The sequence below is a fragment of the Rutidosis leptorrhynchoides genome, chromosome 2, assembly GCF_046630445.1.
Source record: "Rutidosis leptorrhynchoides isolate AG116_Rl617_1_P2 chromosome 2, CSIRO_AGI_Rlap_v1, whole genome shotgun sequence".
Classification (NCBI taxonomy): Eukaryota; Viridiplantae; Streptophyta; class Magnoliopsida; order Asterales; family Asteraceae; genus Rutidosis; species Rutidosis leptorrhynchoides.
This window is the reverse complement of record NC_092334.1, coordinates 12,348,961-12,359,778: the sequence shown is the minus strand read 5'-3', so window position 1 is coordinate 12,359,778 and position 10,818 is coordinate 12,348,961.

The following is a 10,818-nucleotide window of genomic DNA, read 5'->3' as shown; positions in this document are numbered from 1 at the left end:
TAAACTCTAAATATTTTGGGATGAGAATACATGCATTTTATGATTTACGTTATGGACACAAGTGATCAAAATTACGTTCTACGTTGAGTTGTACCACTGCATATCTCCCTATAACTTGGTAACTATTAATTACATGGGCCAGTGTAAACGCGAATCCTGTTGATAGATCTATCGGGCTGACATCCCCAATCGGGCTGGACGACCAGTTTTCAACGGTTGCACAGTACTTCATTTAGGTGGCTACACTTGGTACGGTGTATTGCGATTATATATAAAGGGAATATGTGCTGTTTTATACTTGTAAAGTTTGGTTACCAGGTGCTCAACAAACTTAGAATGCTTTTCATACACTTGCGAGTGTACTATGTTAAAATATATGAAATCTTGTGGTCCATAGTTATAACGCTGCTAGCATCAAACCTATATATCTCACCAACTTTATGTTGACGTTTTAAAGCATGTTATTCTCAGGTACGAATTAAGTCTTCCGCTGTGCATTAGCTCATATTAAAGATATTATCTGGAGTCGATTATCGCAATGGGACCAACTGTTGAAGACTTCGTCCGGGAGGATTAGGACCGGTCCTTTCAATATGAACGGGACATTTCAGTTGGTATTCCAGCGTTGGTCTTAGAGAACCAGAAATTGCATTAGTGTGTCTTATCGAGTTTGTTAGGATGCATTAGTGAGTCCGGACTTCGACCGTGTTTTCTTTAAAAAAATGATTGCTTAACATGTTTGTTGGAAACTATATATTTTTACATGTAAATATTATGTGATATATTAATCTCTTAACGTGCTTGCTATTATGTGATAGATGTCTACCTCTAGTACAAATTCCATCGACTCACCCAATAATAATGAAGAGTCGAATGTATTTTGAGAAGATTCACAAATTCCCGAAGAGGAACCGGAAGAGGAGGAACCGGAAGAAGAGGAACCGGAAGAAGAGGAACCGGAAGAAGAAGAGGTTCCGGAGGAAGAAATATTAATAACTACAGAAAAAAGGTTAAATAAAAGAAAATCCTCAACCAATGGACCAAAGTTAAAAATGGTCAATGGTGTTTCCGCCGAGGAAGAAAAATATTGGGAAAATTACTAATTTTCTGATGAATCGTATCCCGATGAGGATTCCGATGATGTTATAGAAATTACCCCGACCCAATTTGAAAAAGTAAAAGAAAACAGTAAGGGAAAAGGCATCAAAATAGAGAAACCTAATTCCAACCCCGATGAACTTTATGTTAATATGAAATATCCCGATGGGAAATACCGTCAACAACCTTATTTCTTAAGTTTTAACTATAACCCGGGGACATCTAAGCCACCAGGTTTTTCTAAACCATTTGTGAAAACAACGGCTCGTATTAGGGGAGCACCATATATCCCTATGAAATTAGCGAAACGAACCAAGTCCGAAGAAGAAGAAATGAGTGAGTCGGAATAAAGAGTTGTAATCATGTTGTGTAATATATGTATTGTAGTGTGCTTATATTTTCATGTTATATGTAAAAATTGCTTGTATTGTAGGTTAATTATCTTTTACGAATCTAATCCTCGTCTATTTTACAGTATAAAAAAAACACACAATGGACGTTAAGGATAGACAACCGAATATTTTAGAAGACCTACCTGGAGACATGATTGATGAAATCTTGTCTAAAGTCGGTCAGAATTCGTCAACACAATTATTTATGGCGAAATTAGTTTGCCGAACATTTGAAAGACGTTCCAGGCATGCCTTAGTTTATAAAAGGCTTTCCTTTGAAAGATAGGGTATATCACATTGGGGAGACTTTAAGTTACGCCGTGTTTTCTTTAAGGCATTAAATGCGGGAAACCCAGATGCAATTTTTTGCTACGGGTTGAGAACCTATTTTGACTCCACATATCCCGACATAGGACTTCGTTCTTTAGAAAGAGCTTCAAACATGCAATATAAAGAAGCATGTTATGTTTACGGGTTAGTGATGTTCGCTTCTCATCAAATCGAGAAAAAGAACACCGGGTTGCAACTTTTAAATAAAACATTCCCACAAGTGACGAATTCAGTAGTTGAGGTGAGAAATAAGGTTTTTAGATTGTTACGGGGCTGTTGGGTATTACGTAACCCTCATCCTTTTGACGACGTTACAACATGCTATCTTGCCAACGACCACAACGGTTATTTTCCACAAGACCAAGGATGGGAAATAATACTAGTAAAGCCCGAATGCATGACTTGTTTCTGGACCTATGAATTACGTGTCTTTATTGCCTTTGCTGAACGACTTGCGCTTAACTAGAATTGACTTCACAACTGCCTTGTATCAAAGTTATTGTGTGCTATATTTCATGCTATATGTAAAATAGCGGTATTGTACGTTTGTAAATTATTGTATAAAAGTTTGAAGTGAAATTTATTGTAATCAGTTTTTCATATAGAGTTGTAGTAGTTGAATTGTATGTTAGCTACTAAGTATGAACTTAACGGGTAGGTACTACCCGAATTAAAACTTTTAAAACATTAATATGAAGAAAAAGCTTTTATAAATAAGTTCATATTATGCTACAAAATACTATTGACTACTCTTAATATTATATATGATTAACTCAATTCTTTTGACTATTTTTGAAGGAAATGGCACCGATGACTCGTCAGAACTTAAACATGATCGAGGAAGACTTCCGTGCTTTTCTTGCTGCGAACATAGCCGCAGTGCAGGCCGCAATGCAAAATAACAACAATAACTTCTGGTCTATCAGTGGAATTAATTCCACAAGGAATCGTGTGTGATGCTCCTACAAAGAATTCACTGCCTGTAAATCTCTAGAATTCGATGGAACCGAAGGACCAATCGGATTGAAGCGGTTGACCGAGAAGGTCGAATCGGTGTTTTCCATAAGTAAGTGCACTGAACAAGATGAAGTAAAGTACGCTACACATACCTTCACAGGTACTGCGTTAACATGGTGGAACACCTATCTCGAGCAGGTGGGACAAGATGCTGCTTACACACTACCGTGGTCAGCATTCAAACACTTAATGAACGAGCAGTACCGTCCCAGAAATGAGGTCAATAAGCTCAAGGTAGAGCTTAGAGGGTTACGAACACAAGGGTTTGATATTACCACGTACGAACGACGATTCACAGAGTTGTGCCTATTGTGTCCGGGAGCGTTCAAAGATGAAGAAGAGAAGATCGACGCATTTGTAAAAGGGTTACCAAAAAGAATTCAAGAAGATGTGAGTTCACATGAACCCGCCACCATACAAAAGGCAAGTCGAATGGCTCGTAAACTCATAAATCAGATTGAGGGAAGAATTAAATAGCAGGTGGCCGAAGAAGCCAACACGAAACAAGTCAAGAGGAAGTGGGAAGAAAAAAGTGACAAGAGTCACCAATACAACAACAACAACAACAATAATCGCAATTACAAACTCAATAACTACCACCACAACTGCAACTTTAACCGCAACAACAATAACAATCCCAACAACAACTACAACAACCGTTCCAACAATAACAACAACCGCAACACCAACAATCCCAACAATAACAACCAGAGGCAGAAACTATGCTAGAGGTGTAAAGGATACCATCCGACTGGGCTTTGTACGACATCGTGTACTAAGTGTAATAGAAAGGGTCATGGTATGACGAAGTGTGAAGTTTACGGACCAATGGCTAACAAGAATAAAGGAACAAATAATGTCGGAACAAATAATACCGCCATTATTTGTTATGGATGTGGGAAGCCGGGTCATATCAAAAACGAATGCCCAAATCAGGGGAATACTAATGGACAGAGCCGCGGAAGAGTTTTCAATATTAATACGGCAGAAGCACAGGAAGACCCGGAGCTTGTTACGGTCACGTTTCTTATTGACGATAAACTTACTTATGTTTTATTTGATTAGGGGGCGGATAGAAGCTATATGAGTAGAGATTTTTGTGCTAAATTAAGCTGCTCATTAACGCCATTGGATAATAAGTTTTTACTCGAATTAGCAAACGGTAAATTAATTACAGCTGATAAAATATGTCGAAATCGAGAAATTAAACTGGTTAACGAAACGTTTAAGATTGATTTGATACCAGTAGAGTTAGGGAGTTTTGATGTGATAATTGGCATGGACTGGTTGAAAGAGATGAAAGTAGAGATCGTTTGTTACAAAAATGCGATTCACATTATGCGCGAAATAGAAAACCCTTAATGGTGTACGGAGAGATAAGCAACGCGAAGTTAAATCTTATTAGTAATTTGAAGGTGCAAAAGCTAATAAGAAAATTTGCTATGCCGTTCTAGCGCACATCGAAGAAGTCAAACCCGAAGAAAAGAACATCAATGATGTTCCCGTCGCAAAAGAATTTCCCGATGTATTTCCGAAAGAATTACCAGGACTACCTCCACACCGATCTGTTGAATTTCAAATAGATCTTACACCAGGAGCAGCACCAATAGCTCGTGCTCCTTACAGACTCACACCTAGCGAAATGAAGGAATTACAAAGTCAATTACAAGAACTTTTAGAGCGTGGTTTCATTCGACCAAGTACTTCACCATGGGGAGCTTCGGTGTTATTTGTCAAAAAGAAGGATGGTACATTCAGGTTATGTATCGACTACCGAGAGTTGAACAAACTTACCATCAAGAACCGTTATCCACTACCGAGAATCGACGACTTATTTGATCAACTACAAGGTTCGTCGGTTTATTCGAAGATTGATTTACGTTCTGGGTATCATCAAATGCGGGTGATGGAGGATGATATTTCGAAGACTGCTTTTAGAACTCGTTATGGTCATTATGAGTTTATGGTTATGCCGTTTGGATTGACTAACGCACCAGCTGTGTTCATGGACTTTATGAACCGAGTGTGTGGACTATATCTTGACAAGTTTGTCATTGTTTTCATTGATGACATACTTATTTACTCAAAGAATGATCAAGAGCACGAAGAACATTTGAGAAAAGTGCTAGAATTGTTGAGGAAGGAAAAATTGTACTCAAAAATTTTCAAAGTGTGCATTTTGGTTGAAAGAAGTTCAATTCCTCGGTCATATAGTGAGCAAAGAAGGTATTCAAGTAGATCCGGCAAAGATTGAAACCGTTGAGAAGTGGGAAACACAGAAAACTCCTACGCAGATACGCCAATTTTTAGGATTAGATGGTTACTACAGAAGATTCATCCAAGATTTTTCCAAAATAGGAAAACCCTTGACTGCATTAACGCATAAAGGGAAGAAATTTGAATGGAAGAATGAACAAGAGAAAGCGTTTCAGTTGTTGAAAAAAAAGTTAACTACGGCACCTATATTGTCATTGCCTGAAGGGAATGATGATTTTGTGATATATTGTGACACCTCAAAGCAAGGCCTAGGTTGTGTATTAATGCACGAACGAAGGTGATTGCCTATGCGTCCAGACAATTGAAGATTCACGAGCAAAATCATACGACTCACGATTTGGAATTGGGCGCTGTTGTTTTTGCATTAAAGACTTGGAGGCACTACTTATATGGGGTCAAAAGTATTATATATACAGACCACAAAAGTCTTCAACATATATTTAATCAGAAACAACTGAACATGAGGCAGCGTAGGTGGATTGAATTGTTAAATGATTACGATTTTGAGATTCGTTACCACCCGGGGAAGGCGAATGTCGTAGCCGACGCTTTGAGTAGAAAGGACAGAGAACCTATGCGGGTAAAAGCTATGAATATAATTATTCGTACTAACCTTACTACTCAAATAAAGGAGGCACAGCAGGGAGTTTTAAAAGAAGGAAAGTTGAGGAATGAAATACCCAAAGGATCGGAGAAACATCTAAATATTCGGGAAGACGGAACCCGGTATAGGGCTGAAAGAATTTGGGTACCAAAGTTTGGAGATGTGAGAGAAATGGTACTTAAGGAAGCATATAAAACCAGATATTCGATATATCCTGGAGCGGGGAAGATGTATAAAGATCTCAAGAAATACTTTTGGTGGCCGGGTATGAAAGCCGATATTGCTAAATACATAGGAGAATGTTTGACGTGTTCTAAGGTCAAAGCTGAACATCAGAAACCATCAGGTCTACTTCAACAACCTGAAATCCCGGAATGGAAATGGGAAAACATTACCATGGATTTCATTACTAAATTGCCAAGGATTGAAAGTGGTTATGATACTATTTGGGTAATAGTCGATTTTCTCACCAAGTCAGCACACTTTCTGCCAATGAGAGAAGATGATAAAATGGAGAAGTTAGCACGACTATACTTGAAGGAAGTTGTCTCCAGACATGGAATACCAATCTCTATTATCTCTGATAGGGACGGTAGATTTTTTTTAAGGTTTTGGCAAACATTACAACAAGCATTGGAAACTCGTCTAGATATGAGTACTGCCTATCATCCACAAACTGATGGGCAGAGTGAAAGGACTATACAGACTCTTGAAGACATGCTACAAGCATGTGTTATTGATTTTAGAAACAGTTGGGATCGACATCTACCGTTAGCAGAATTTTCCTACAACAACAGTTACCACCCGAGTATTGAGATGACACCGTTTGAGGCACTTTATGGCAGAAAGTGCAGGTCTCTGATTTTTTGGAACGAGGTGGGGGATAGACAAATTACGGGTCCAGAGATAATCCAAGAAACTATCTAGAAAATCATTCAAATTCAACAACGGTTGAAAACCGCCCAAAGTCGACAAAAGAGCTACACGGACAGTAAAAGAAAAGATGTAGAATTTGAAATTGGTGACATGGTCATGCTTAAGGTATCACCTTAGAAAGGTGTTCTTCGATTTGGTAAACGGGGAAAACTGAATCCAAGATACATTGGACCATTCAAGATTATAGATCGTGTCGGACCAGTAGCTTACCGACTTGAATTACCTCAACAACTCGCCGGCGTACACAATACTTTTCACGTATCGAACCTGAAGAAATGCTTAGCCAAAGAAGATCTCACTATTCCTTTAGGCGAAATCCAAATCAATGAAAAACTTCAATTCATTGAAGAACCCGTCGAAATAATGGATCGTGAGGTTAAAGGACTTAAGCAAAACAAGATACCAATCGTTAAGGTTTGATGGAATGCTTGTAGAGGACCCGAGTTCACCTGGGAGCATGAAGATCAGATGAAGAAGAAATACCCGCACTTAATTCCAGACGATGCGTCAACACCTCCAACTGCTTAAAATTTCAGGACGAAATTTATTTAACGGGTAGGTACTGTAGTGTCCCGAACTTTTCCATGATTATATATTAAATGAAAACTATATTTGCATGATTAAATTTTTCCAACATGTTAAGCAATTAAACTTGTTAAGACTTGATTAATTGAAATGAGTTTATGTAGACAATTGACCACCCCGTTTGCCTAATGATTCACGAACGTCATAACTTTTGATAATTATATAATCGTTTTATTTTTTTATGATGTAAGTTTTTATTTTATATATATATATATATATATATATATATATATATATATATATATATATATATATATAAAGAAATATAAATAAATCAAAGTTGTACAACTAAAACACTATTTTGCTACAGTAAAACACTATTTGCTACAGTGAAACATTATTTGCTACAGTAAACCACTATTTGCTACAGTAAATTTTCTACATTAAACACTATTTGCTACAGTAAAATACTACTTGCTACAGTAAAACACTATTTACTACAGTAAACACTATTTACTACAGTAACACTATTTGCTCGTATTCAATCCGTATTCGTACTCGTACAATACACAACTTCTAAATGTATATACTATTGGTATATACACTTCAATGATCAGCTCTTAGCAGCCTTAATGAGTCACCTAAACATGTGGAAACCATTATTTGGCAACTAGCATAAAATATCTAACAAAAATACAAACTAATGGAACCTTATATTCAAGGGTAGGATCACGTTTTTCTTCACCAACCATAACACTTTCATTTTTCAACTTTCATGCATCAAACTTATCTCTCTCAAATTCTCTCTTGGTGTTCTAAGTATTCTTCATCATCTTCAATAAAATCTAGCTCAATCTAGTTCATAAATCCTAACCTAGATCAACTTTCAAAACAACAACTCAAGTAAACTTCAAGAACACTTTCAAGTTTGCAAGTCTACTTACAAGCTTTCTAATCCATTCCAAGTAATCATTTAAGATCAAGAAACCTCTGTTATTTACAGTAGGTTATTATTCTAATTCAAGATAATACTCATATTCAAACTTTGATTCAATTTCTATAACTATAACAATCTTAATTCGAGTAGGAATCTTACTTGAAATTGTTTTCGTGTCATGATTCTACTTCAAGAACTTTCAAGCCATCCAAGATCCTTTGAAGCTAAATCATTTCTTGTCACTTCCAGTAGGTTTACCTACTAAACTTGAGGTAGTAATGATGTTCATAACATCATTCGATTCATATATATATATATAACTATCTTATTCGAAGATTTAAACTTGTAATAACTAGAACATAGTTTAGTTAATTTTAAACTTGTTCGCAAACAAAATTAATCCTTCTAACTTGACTTTTAAAATCAACTAAACACATGTTCTATTTCTATATGATATGCTAACTTAATGATTTAAAACCTGGAAACACGAAGAACACCGTAAAACCGGACATACGCCGTCGTAGTGAAACCGAGGGCTGTTTTGGGTTAGATAATTAAAAACTATGATAAACTTTGATTTAAAAGTTATTCTTCTGGGAAAATTATTTTTCTTATTAACATGAAACTATATCCAAAAATCATGGTTAAACTCAAAGTGAAAGTATGTTTTTCAAAATGGTCATCAAGATGTCGTTCTTTCGACAAAAATGACTACCTCTTACAAAAATGACTTGTAACCTGTATTTTCAACTATAAACTTATAATTTTTCTGTTTAGTTTCATAAATTTCAGTTCATTATGAAATCATAGCAACTTGATTCACTCAAAACGGATTTAAAACGCAGAAGTTATGGGTAAAACAAAATTGGATAAATTTGCTTGTTGTAACTACGTGAAATTTGTAACAAATCTATACCAACCATAACTTAACTAACTTATATTGTATTATATATGTATTCTAATATATATTGTGTAATCTTGATAGACCATAGACACGTATACAATGTTTTGACATATCATATCGACGTCATCTATATAAATTATTTGGAACAACCATAGACACTCTATATGCAGTAATGATCGAGTTAGCTATACAGGGTTGAGGTTGATTCCAAAATATTATATATACTTTGAGTTGTGATCAAGTCTGATACTTGTATACACTGGGTCGTGGATTGATTCAAGATAATATATATTGATTTATTTCTGTACTACTAATTGTGGACTACGAACGTTCGACTGTTAACTTAACAAACTTAAATCGTTAAAACATAATAAAATATATTGTGAATATATTTCGATTATACTTTGATATATGTATATATATTTGTTATAGGTTCGTGAATCGACCTGTGGCCAAGTCTTATTTTCCGACGAAGTGAAAATCTGTGAAAGTGAGTTATAGTCCCACTTTTAAAATCTAATATTTTTGGGATGAGAATACATGCAGCTTTATAAATGTTTTACAAAATAGACACAAGTGCGGGAAACTACATTCTATGGTTGGATTATTAAACCGAATATTGCCCCTTCAAGTCTGGTAGCCTAAGAATTAGGGAAATGTCCTCTAATTGACGCGAATCCTAAAGATAGATCTATTGGGCCTAACAACCCCCATTCATGTTATGAATGGCTTTAGTACTTCGATTTATATGGTGATTGTGATTGCCAATTTATGACATACTTGCGAGTATGCGGGGAATATTCTATATGCATTAAAGTTAATGTCGGTTACCAGGTGTTCATCATATGAATGATTTTTATACACTTGCGAGTGTAAGATTATTGAATAAATGAAATCTTGTGGTATATTATTACGATTTGATAAATGTATAGGTTAAACCTATAACTCACCAATATCTTTGTTGACGTTTTAAGCATGTTTATTCTCAGGTGATTATTAGGAGCTTCTGCTATTGCATGCTAAATAAAGACAGGATTAGAGTCTGCATGCTTGTATAATATTGTTTAAAAACTGCATTCGAAGACTTAAGTTGTCGTGTAATATTATTGTAAACCATTATGTAATGGTCGTGTGAGAATGCTATATTTTAGATTATCATTATTTAATAATCTTCGTAATGTTTTTAAACCTTTATCGATAAAATAAAAGTTATGGTTTGTTTTTAAAAATCGAATGCAGTCTTTGAAAAACGTCTCATATAGAGGTCAAAACCTCGCAACGAAATCAATTAATATGAAACGTTTATAATCGATATGAACGGGACATTTCAATTATGAAGATGATCAACAACAAGAGATTATCAACAACAAATCACATCTAAGGGGGAGATTGTTAAGTCCAAAATTATTGATATGATTTGTTGTAATGACTTAGTATAAATACCTCTTAAGTAGCTTAGATCTTAAGCTTTTCCCTCACTTTTCACATACACATACACCTTCACCCTCACACACTTCTCCCTAATCCCTAATAACTTGTTGCCTTTTCCAATCTTTGAATTTCAGCAATTTGTGATGTATTACTACTGGTCCTGATCTGATTCATCATCATCATCATCTTATTATACATATGCATACATTATATACATATATTGATACATACATATACAAGCTTTGACATTCATATGAACACGAATTGATCGAAATTTAGGTTTACAGTTGATGACATTATTTTAACAGGGAACGATACAAAGGAAATAGATAGGGTGGTACAAAGTCTCAGCCACTCATTTGCTGTT